The sequence below is a fragment of the Myotis brandtii genome, unplaced genomic scaffold, assembly GCF_000412655.1.
Source record: "Myotis brandtii unplaced genomic scaffold, ASM41265v1 scaffold46, whole genome shotgun sequence".
NCBI classification, from domain to species: domain Eukaryota; kingdom Metazoa; phylum Chordata; class Mammalia; order Chiroptera; family Vespertilionidae; genus Myotis; species Myotis brandtii.
This window is the reverse complement of record NW_005367587.1, coordinates 6,337,398-6,349,293: the sequence shown is the minus strand read 5'-3', so window position 1 is coordinate 6,349,293 and position 11,896 is coordinate 6,337,398. Positions and strand designations below refer to the sequence as shown.

Below are 11,896 nucleotides of genomic sequence, written 5' to 3'. Positions count from 1 at the left end.
ATAATCATGTTCAGAAAGATTAAAGAAACACACACAGAGAGAAGTTCAGGATGTCTCAGTAGTAGAATAAATGAATGGCCTCTTCAAGGTGCCTCTGTTGGGGTGAATGAAATTCACACAAATTCAGTCTTTTGACGTTCATTCAGGGGGTGAAAATTAATTGGTTATATCGAGCCATATACCCACCCCATGGCTAGGGGACATCAAGCACCCTAATATCTCATTTCAGTGAGAAAGGTAATTTCCCAAAAGAAAAATCATTGTTATTATGGAAAGAGGAACAATGGAAAGCCAAAATGCAACCTTTTTTAACATTTGAAAATTTGAACTTTATTAAGCAGTCTCCTGGCATCTCCTCTATTTTTTGATTTTCAGAAGTTTGCTGTTCTTATGACCATCAGGTGGGAGACTGACAAGAGAAGGATCCTGTCTGCCCACAATGATCTTTTCTACCGATATGCCACATAGCTGGTCTTTCATCATGAACACTGTTTTGTGTCATCATCATCTCCAACAATCATCTAACAATCATCAGGTTGTGAGATTAGATGGCCATAATACATCAGAGCAAGATGGCACGGGAAGGAAATGAAGGACCATGAGTCTGCATCATGGGGAACTTCCCAGAGAATGATGATTTGGGGGTGGGGACAGCTCCTGAGAGAAGTCTTGGGCAGTCTTAAGTACTAGTATTATGATTGGGAAAAGGAGCCACAGGAAAACATTTTTACAGTAAGAGTATGAACACAAAATACTTTCTTTCATTCCACATTTGCACCATCTGACCTTTGAAATTTGGCTATCATTGGGTTCTTCATGAGTACCACCTGTTTTTCTACTTTGGAGAATCTGTTATAAATAAAATGAGTTATTAATATTTGGCAATGCAGCTTCGAACACTGAATAAAAACTTTTACTGACTACTCTGCCGAGTCCTTGAAGACAGATGGACCAAGCATGTGTGCATCATTTGAAATGGCAGCAGTTTGCAATGGAGGGCCAAAATCTCATTCTGTCTACCCCGCTCCCACACACACTACTTCTGCAGGCTGAGCTCTCTGAATAATCAGAGAGAGCGTTCTGCAAATTCAAGAAAAAGATAATAGCACAAGTCTGGGGTGGATTTGAATTATATTTAGTTACTTTTATTTAACTAATTTTTAAGAAAAGACTGATGCCAAAGATTCTATAGATGTGTTTACAATATAAAACATTTTGTAATGAATAAAATTCTCCCTATAGAATCGCTCACTAGTCATAAACTAAGCAAATCCAGATGCTGTATTTACTCTCTCAGGCCTTAAGTAACTGCTAGTTTACAGAATGGCCCAAGAGTAGAAACAAATACAAAGATAAGGAAAGGCATTTCCATGCCAGTTTGCTAATAAGTTGTCACTTCAATTTCCTAAATGAATTCCTAGTGGCCTAAAAGAGTTGACATAGATTCTGAACTCTGTCAAACGTTTAGAGAAGAGCTTAGAAGTTAGTAGAAAAATTGATAAATTAGTTTGATTTTAAGAGATTGAAGACGAAATAATGAAAACATTAGTCACTGTATTCATTCCTTAGGCTGGGAAGTTAAAGTCAATTTTTCTAGGAGGCAATGTGGAACATAATGATTCTACATTTTAAGGGCTCATTCTGAGTATGGATTTAGAAATGCATTATATACAATGCTACGGATTACTGCGTAGAAATGCATTATACGGAATGCTGCTGACTGCAGCATAGTGGATTGAGGCAGCTATTTGCTACACCCTACACCTTCATGGGGTCATTGTAGGCTAGAGACTGGATCTAAATTGAAATCTAATCATGTTGTTCTCCTGATGAAAATACTGAAATGGCTTCTCATTGATCTTAGTGTCTAAAATCTGTGACATGGCTGGCAACATCCTGGCCTGATCTACTCCTTGCTTACCACTCCAACCTTAGCTCATGATGCTATACTGTAGCCACATTCTCAGTTCCTCCAATACCCCAAGCTCCTCCTCACTTCAGGTTCTTTGCAGATACTGGCTCCTTTGACATGGATACTTGTTCTCCATTTGTTTAGGTGGCTAATTCCTACACATCATTCAGGCCCTAAACTAGCCTTCTTTAGTCTTCCCTAACTCCCAGAGAGGTCAGGTCTCTTTATTACACCTTTTTTTAAAAAAAATTCAAAGATATTGAGGCCAGAGGGGTTATAAATTAATGATGAGAAATAATTTATACTAGTCATGGAGCAAAGATATTTCCCAAATTCAGAAACAGGTTCTTTCCAAAATCCCATTGGTACAGATTTTTTTTCTACATGTAAAATACGTTTCTCCACTGTACTTGGAGTCCAAGGCTAATTCAAAAAGATTGACCCACTGAAAACCATGCTCAAAAATGGTGCTTTCAGTACTATTTCAACTACATTTAGCCACAGTTTATAATATTATTTACATAGGAAAAGACAGTCCGGATTTTACATAAAGATATCAAGAAGATATTTATCCTGTGGCAGCAGCTTTCCCTTGTAACCCCCTTCCCCACGACAGAGATGATAGAGGGGTCTAGGGAAAAAGAGGTGGGAAGAGGAAGACTGCTATAGGAGGAGTCACCTGAGGCTAGGTTGATACTTCTACACACCTGTAACATTTAATTTCCCACCTCTATACCTCACTTCACATGTGACCTGCAATAGAAGAATACATCATAGGGGTATCACACAGGGGAAGAGAGGTATGTGGAACAGGGTTGTAATATTGAGAAAATAATCCAAAGGTACCAGTTTATAAATCAGACAGATGTTCTTACCTCAGGGAGTGCTTGTCCTCGTGTCTATTAGCTAAGACATGCTCTTTCCAAAATAATACTTAGAAGATTTTTCTTAAGCATGAAGCCAGAGGGAAGGTATTTGAATCATTTATGCAAAAGCCAAAAGATTTATACCTGCTCTGTCCAGAGAACGTCTTGCTAGTGGCTGGAATTCTTGTGTCCATCTGCCAGACACACAGTGCCTGTTTTCCCTAGATGCTGCTAAAGACTCACAATTGTGTTTTTTTTTCCTTTCCATCTCTCCCTTTTTAATATTCCCTATTAGTCTACAAAGTGCTTCAGTCATTATAGCCTTACATCTTAATATAATTGCCAAGATTAGAGCTTATCCTTCATCAGCACATTTTAGATTGGCTTCCTGATGAGATGTTAAGAAAGCAGACACCTTAATCTCACCAGAAATAGTTTATAAATCATATTTAAAGTAGGTCTCCTCTGTGAAATTAGTTTGCAAATAATGCTACCTCCTATGTGTTGATTCCTGTGCCTATCTCCTAAGTTTAAAGCTATAGCTTACATCGGCAGTTTTTGACATTTATCCTCTTCTTATACTTCTCTTGTTACACTTTCCACACTCATTGCCTCAAGTCTTTGTTAAAACTACATATGAATTTAGACAAGGGAAGAGGCTGGTGGTTGTGTGTTTGGGAGATGACCAGAGTACATTTGTATTGAAGAGGACCTTAGAGCAGGGGTCCTCAAACTACGGCCCGCGGGCCACATGCGGCCCGCCGAAAACATTTGTTTTTTTACTTCAAAATAAGATATGTGCAGTGTGCATAGGAATTTGTTCATAGTTTTTTTTTAAACTATAGTCCGGCCCTCCAACGGTCTGAGGGACAGTGAACTGGCCCCCTGTTTAAAAAGTTTGAGGTCCCTTGCCTTAGAGCAGCCGTGGGCAAACTACGGCCCGTTTGAAATGAATAAAACTGAAAAAAAAAAAAGACCGTACCCTTTTATGTAATGATGTTTACTTTGAATTTATATTAGTTCACACAAACACTCCATCCATGCTTTTGTTCCGACCCTCCGGTCCAGTTTAAGAACCCATTGTGGCCCTCGAGTCAAAAAGTTTGCCCACCCCTGCCTTAGAGGCACCAATCTGATTCATAAGGGAACTTCTCTTAAAGTTGTGACTATGAAGTAAAAACACTGTTTTTTTTTCCCTAGGCTTCTGGGTTTATTTGAGGGTAACTTCAAGTAGATGTGGCCCTTTTGATTGTCTTTTTTTGTTGTTGCACCACTTTTGATAGTACTGATATAGGTAAAGAAAAAACTTTTTTCTCTACCATGGGAAAAATCAGCAATCTGAGTATGATAATAAATGGCAATTGGCACTGGTCTTAGTCTCAGGAAGAAAAAAAGGAGTGATAGGAATATGGTGTATATTATTATTATTATTATTATTATTAAGAGTGTCCCATCTAAAAGAAGTAACTACTATATAATTCAAGTAAAGTATTGCCATTTAGGAATGTGGGCCCTGCTATCAGTCTTTTCTCTTTTTCTAAAGAAGCCATAAATCCAGACTTTTATGTGAGCTCTCTCAATTCTTTCAGAGTTGGCTCACACTAATGCTTTTTCGCGACTTTACAGGATAGTTTGGCATCTATTTTTCAGGAGACATTGACATCCGTTCTATCTTGACTGACTCATTTGGTGGGAACTAGAAGTCCACATGCCATTGCAGATAAAATAGGGTAAGAGGTTTAGGAAAAGGGAGGAGTAGGGGAGATACTGCAATATATAAAGATAATGAGTATTGGTTTTTAAAAAAAGCTTTACTTTTTACCAAAATATCTATATTTTACCAAACTGAACTCTTGAGATGTCAAAAACATGTATGATAGTGAGAAATTTACAACTTTTAAAAGAAGTGCTATAACCTTTAAAACAGGCAATGAAAAAGGAATATTGGAATATAGAACTGTCATAAGTCTAGGAAGACCTGTTTTTTTTTTCCAATCCTCACCCAAGGATATGTTTCTATTGATTTTTAGAGCAAGGAAGAGAGAGGGATATGGAAGGAGGGAGAGAGGGAGGGAGGTAGGGAGGGAGAGAGAGAGAGAGAGAGAGAGAGAGAGAAACATGAATGTGAGAGAGAAACATCAATTGGTTGTCTCCTGTTCACACCCCAACCAGGGATGGAACCTGTAATGTAGGTATGTGCCCTGACCTAATGGAACCTGCAACCTTTTGATGTATGAGACAATGCTCCAACCAACTGATCCACCCATCAGTGCAGAAGACCAGTTCTTATATAGAATTGATACTCGTTATTAGCAAAAATATAAAGAAATGCCCTGTATGATAAATGACAAAATTGAAGATATCAGTTACCTGAGATGCAATTTGGGAGGGAGTACCAAAGGGCTTTAATTGTGTTGTTGGTGTTTTATTTCTTAAGATGGGTGATACGTATATAAATGTGCACTATAATTGTTATAAAATTTTATAAGTCTGAACTATTTCATAATAAGCACATTTTAAAAGAATAAATGTGAGACCCTTTTCAGATCTGTGAATGGTTTTCTGCCAAACAATTACATTTTCTTTTCAAGGGCAAGAAGGCAAAAGGCTCTTAAATTTTTCTTCTCTCACTAAAAATCTCTCAGCCTCTGACAGATGACAGGAGTTGTTAAACTGAAAAGTACACTTCAGGTTGGCAGGAACATGGAGGGGTTACCAAAAATGTGCTGGCTGATAGTGCCGCTATGACTCCAAGCAATTGGACCTAGACTTCTGTGCCTGGAAGGAACAGAGGAAAAGTAGTATTATATTCATGGAGAAAACTTCATGAATCAGAGTGATTTTTCTCAAGGTCAATGAGTTTTTAAGTGATGGAGCATTGACCTCAAACCTAGGTTTTCTGATTCCAAATATTTATTTTCTATATATGCTCTGGGTCAGCTCAATGGTTGAGCTTTCCCAATGTCTAATAGTGAGAGGTATTTGATGAGTAGGGTCCCAAGATTCCAATCCTCAAAAAATTAATAAAACATCTTTAGTCCCCATAATAAATTGATAGAGATCTATAACCATGACTTCATCAAAACTCTTTCTGGACAATTATCTGCCAGTGACTTATTTTGCCTAATCCCACAGTTTGATTTCACCAACCTGGGTAGGACCATGGATTTGGCCATGCCCCAGACTTGATGATTAATCCTGTTCTTAATCATGGGTGAATTTAAAAAAACAAATAAACCTCACATATGAGAATATCCGCATTCTTGCATTATCTGTCTGATTGCTAGTTCTGTCTAACATAGTACCTATGTTCTTGTAACTATAAAACTTTCTTTAAATAAATTATTTATATTCATGTTTTAATTTTCTTTCTCAGCAACATACTTATTTTCTTATTTTGTCATTTGATTCTCATGAGTTTTCCAGACATACAATGATATTATCTGTAGTCATAAGTTTACCTCATTCTTTCCAGTTTTTAGATCTCTATTTTTTTTCTCTCATCCAATTGAATGAGTAATACCTTCAGGGAATGTTAGCTAGTAGTACTGACAGCAGGCAACCTTGTCATATTCCTGACTGACAGGTGGTCCTCATCAAATCCTAATTAAGATGCTATTCATGTGATGATGGCCACCCTAGCAACTGGAGGAGGTACATATCTGTTCCTCTTCACTGAGGGAGAGTGTATGCTAGTGATTTTCCAGCCTTTTGAGGTATTATTGACATATGTTATGTAAGTTAAAGGTGTACAAAGTGATTATTTGATACACAAATGTATTATGAAATGACTACCACAATAAGGTTAGTTAATACCTTTGTCCTCTTACATTATTACAATTTGTGTGTATGTGTGGTAACATTTAAGGTCTATTCTTTTAACAACTTTCAAGTATGTAATACAGTATTGTTCATTATAGTCACCATGTTGTATATTAGATCCCCAGAACTTATTAATCTTATATCTGGAAGCTTGTATCCTTTGACCAACACCTCCCTATCCCTCCAGTCCATGATAAGCACCATTATATTCTATTTCTATGAGCTCAATATTTTAAAAAATATATCCTTATTGATTTCAGAGAGGAAGGAAGAGGGAGAGAGAGAGAGAGAAACATCAATGATGAGAGAGAATCATTGATCAGCTGCCTCCTGCACACCCCCTACTGGGGATCGAGCCTGAAACTCAGGCATGTGCCCTTGACCAGAATCGAACCTGGGACCCTTCAGTCCGCAGGCCAATGCTCTATCCACTCATCCAAACTGGCTAGGGTGAGCTCAATATTTTTAGATTCCACATGTAAGAATGTAGAGTATTTGTCTTTCTCTGTCTGACTCATTTCACTTAGCATAATGCCCTCAAGGTCCATCCATGCTGTCATAATGTCAGAATTTACTTCTTTCTTACAGCTTAATTATATATATACTAGAGGCCCAGTGCACGAAATTCGTGCATGGTGTGTGTGTGTGTGTGTGTCCCTCAGCCCAGCCTGCACCCTCTCCAATCTGGGATCCCTCTCACAATCCAGGACTGCTGGCTCCCAACCGCTCACCTGCCTGCCTGCCTGATTGCCCCTAACTGCTTCTGCCTGCCAGCCTGATCACCCCCTAACCACTCCCCTGCCAGCCTGATTGACGCCTAACTGCTCCCCTGCCAGCCCGATTGTCCCTAACTGCCTTTCCCTGCTGGCCTGGTCGCCCCCAATTGCCCTCCCCTGCAGGCCTGGTCCCCCCATCTGCCCTCCCCTGCAGGCCTGGTGGCCCATAACTGTCCTCCCCTGCAGGCCTGATCCCTCCCAACTGCCCTCCCCTGCTGGCCTGATTGCCCACAACTGTCCTCCCCTGCCGGCCATCTTGTGTCCACATGGGGGCGGCCATCTTGTGTGTTGTAGTGATGGTCAATTTGCATATTACTCTTTTATTAGATAGGTTAATTTTATATATCTCACAACTTCTTTAATTATTGATTCATCAATGCACACTAAGATGTTTCCATACCTTGGCTATTGTGAATAATACTGCAATGAACATGAAAGTGCAGATAGTCTTCAAGATGGTGATTTAGTTTTCTTCAAATATACACCTAGAAGTGGAATTGCTGGATTATATGGTCAGGCTCCCATCAGCAAGGAAGAAATAAGAATGGATTTAGAGCAGACAACTAATGGTGTTTGCCTTAAATAGACAATTTGAAATAATGTTTTCTGAATTCCTTTAGCAAACGTGAGACAGAGATCTAATAATTTCTTAGGAATAAAAGAAATATAAAACCATAATAAATTATGAATACCACTTTCTTCCTACCCACTCTTGTCCATGGCACAATTAATTTCAGTAAAAATCAATTGTATAATTTCTATTAGTTGAAGAAGATCCATGAAATATGAAAACATTAGGCTTTCTATTTACACAGAAAATATTTTAGTATGTGATCTCTCTCTTCTCTCTTTATCTTTCCCCAGAACTCTAAAAATTCATTCATGATATCATTTCCAGAGACCACTGTTAAGAGAGAGCATGATGATCAGTTAACACACACACTCAAATAACTTGGCCGAATATAGAGATCCAGTTTATCCAAGAAGTACAAATTGCTTTATATTAATGTTACAGAGAAGACAGGTTTCTTTCTCTTAGCAACAATTTTCTCATAAGTAGATGACTATTGTTTTATGGTCCTGTAACAAAGTGCTCCAAACATTATTGACCATGTCAACTGCCACTTTGAACAGGCTTGAAATGCCTGGGGCTCTAAAAACTGATAAGAAACATCAGAACCTATTTCGGCTTTTCAAAAGCTTCTTGACACTCCAGGGAAAGATATCCTTATCATGGTTGCCTCTTCTAAGTAAAATCAAAAAGCAGACCAGCTACAGCGCCAGAGTGAGATACTCGTATTAATGTTCTTGCTCCCAACATGAGGATTTTTGTCTCTTAAAGTTGTTTGCTTGCATGGATGTAAGAATTTTCCAATTTTTCATGGTTTCCTCTCTGTTATGAAAAGGAATTAAGTGAACTTTTCCAAATTTAATCTTATATGTTTAACTTTTGAAAACTCAAATTTGAATCTTGTAAGCTTCAATATAAAGTAAGCAAAATAAGCCAGTCAGAGAGAAATAAGTATCACATGATCTCACTCATATGTGGAATCTAGTGAACAAAATAAACTGATGAACTAAATAGATCCAGTGACATGGAAGCATGGTATAGACTGATGAATCGCGGAAGGTGTGGGGGAAGAGATTAACCAAAGAACTTATATGTATATATGCATGATCCATGAACACAGACAATAGGACAATAGTGTGGTGAAGGCTAGGGGTGGGGGGCAGTGTGTGAGAGTGGGGTAGAGTGGGGTCAGTGGGGGAATAAAGGAGGGACATCTGTAATATTTTCAATAATGAAGATAAATTTCAAAAATAAATAAAGCCCATTACTTTAACATTCAACACATATTTTTGGTTTGTTTATGCATTGTGTACATACCCTGTAGTAAGAACTGAGATACAATAGTGAATAAAATAATGGTCTCTGTTTTTACTGAATTTATAGCAGAGTGGAGAAGACAGATATTATCAATCAAAGTGTATTCAGGTAGTAGGTCCCAGAACACAGATATTTAAAACTAAGCTATGATTTAGTGTTGCTTAAGGAAAGTAATGCCAGCTGCTGAACCAAAGACACCTCAATTTTTCAGCAGCTTAAACACTAATGAATTACTTCTTGCTCATGTCAAAGTCAAATGAAAGCCTCAGGCACCTTCATCTTAGACCTCTGTCCTCCTCAAAGTCCTCTGAATGCTTCCCAGTCAGGTGGTGGATGGAGAAAGAGAGCAAGGTTTACTTGTGGGGAAGTTTTATGGACCAGGCCTGAGAGTAACACATCACTTCTACCACATTTTATTTAGTTACATGGTCACACCTAACTGCAAAGGAGGCTAGAAAATATAATCCATGTGCCAAGAATGAAGAAGGAAAAGTGGACACTGGTGAGCACGAATAGTGTCTGACTAAACCTGAAGGGCAAGTAGCAACAAGCCATGAAAGTTGAAGGGGGAGAGAGGTAGGAGAGAGGTCATGAAGAATGTTACAGGCAGAGAGAACATAAAGTGAAAGACTGAGAGGTGAGAAAACATGGTATTTGGGAGATGAAAGTTGTCCAGTGGGGCTGGAATATGAAATTCAAATTGGTGAAGTGAATGATAAGGCGGTCATAAAAATCTTTGTAGACCATTTCAAGGAATATGGGTTTTATCCCAAGAGAACTAGGGCTCCATTTAAGGTTTTAACTAGGGAAGTGAAATGATCAGGTTAAATATTTAGAAAAACCATAACTCCCATAGTATGGAAAAGACATTGGACGAAACGAGGGGAAATAAGACTGAAGGCCAATTAAGAAGCTGTTTAAATAATCCAGGTGATGGGCCCTAAACTAGGATAATGGCACTAATAGGTCTAGAAAGAAAATGTGGATTGATTTGGGAGATATTTAGGAGGCAGAATTGAAACAGTATGATTTCTGATTGGTGTTCCATGCAGCTTCAACCTGCAATGCTTCAGATATGTTTCCGTATTTTAGCTAGGTATACTTACTGGTTCATCTAGGTAAGCCAGAACAAACACTCCCAGTTCATATGACAACACAATTGTCAGACTTTGGAATGAGGTTAAGGTGTCCCCAACTCAGAGAGCAAGATATAATACCAATATATCCATTTAGAATTATAAATGCAGTTGTAGATTTATTTCTCATCCAAGGCTACTTGCCTGAGATTATTATATAAATCAATAACTGAGATGAATGAAGAAATCCTCAATTGAATCTGGGTATCTGATACCCTATTTTTCCCATTTCATAGCCTTCTAAAAATTACAGGATTGCCCAAATTGAAACAATTTTCTGCTTTATCGTGAATCAGGTTATGTCTTGGTTTGCGGTGAATGTTTAATTTTGACACTGGCTGAAGAAGGTGGGGACATCTTAGATGAGAAGCAAGAGGTGCCAATACCTTGCTGTGTAAAGGCCTTTCCAGCATATTTCAGGACATATTTGTTTGGCAGAATCCAGGACTGTGTTCTGGGACCTACTACCTGAATACATTCTGTTTTTGCAATATCAAATCACAAAGATGCTGCTTGCCAAGACTCACACTGTTGTCCACCTGGCCAGGCTTGACCACTTTAAGAATTGAAAATAGCAGGCAGAAGGTTCTGGCTGACATTGTGAAAATTAGGCCAAGCCCACAAGCTCATGTTTAGAAGCAATTGCTGGCTGGATTCTGAAGTCTCACCGTGTGTCCCCTACTCTGCTCCTGATCAGTGATCCTGAGTGATGTCATGCTGTTCTGGCTCTATTTCTTCATCCCTCTCTCCATTAAACATATCCAGTTCCTTAATTCCTCATCAATCCTATTTACTTCCTTGTACATCACAGGTGTTCTGGTGCCACATTCGACCTTCAACCAGATGTCTGAACCTGGCATCTGGCTCCTCCCCAGGAAATAGGTATGTATTTCTTCTAGTACTCTACTTTCATTCTGGAGCTTCCTGCTCTTTGGAGAGTCTGTGCCTTATAACTGCTGTTGTAGCCTCACTCAGACATCACAGTGCTGCTCTGCAACTAGAATTATCCATTGGATCCCATCTGTCCCTTCAAGGTGATACCACTTGCTTTCTAGTCCTGTAGAATATGGTCATAGTGCTGGCTTCTTTTTTTTCTTTTCATTTGGAATTGACTAATGACAATTACTCCTGTTTCTGAATAAAAGTCTGTTACTCCACATCCTTGCCAGCACTTGTGGTTTGTTGATTTGTTGATGATAGCCATTCTGACAGGTGTGAGATGGTACCTCATTGTTGTTTTGATTTGCATCCCTCCAATGATTAGTGACTTTGAGCATGTTTTCAAATATCTCTCTGCCTTCTGTACGACTTCTTTCGAAAAGTGTCTATTTAGGTCCATTGCCCATTTTTTGATTAGATTGTTTATCTTTATTCATTTATTTATTTATTTTTAACAAAATATATTTTATTGATTTTTTTACAGAGAGGAAGGGAGAGGGATAGAGAGTTAGAAACATCGATGAGAGAGAAACATCGATCAGCTGCCTCCTGCACAC

At 38.6% G+C, this 11,896-nt stretch overlaps 1 long non-coding RNA gene across 3 annotated transcripts in view; it reads left to right on the top strand.

Moving 5' to 3' along the window:
* The first annotated feature begins 11,055 nt into the window (after positions 1–11,055).
* The window catches only part of LOC106727655, a 139,727-nt gene continuing 138,886 nt past the window's right edge, over positions 11,056–11,896 (top strand). For all 3 annotated transcript variants that reach the window (XR_001363895.1, XR_001363894.1, XR_001363893.1), the window contains exon 1: positions 11,056–11,282. This is a non-coding gene — a long non-coding RNA (uncharacterized LOC106727655). The remainder of the gene's footprint in view (positions 11,283–11,896) is intronic.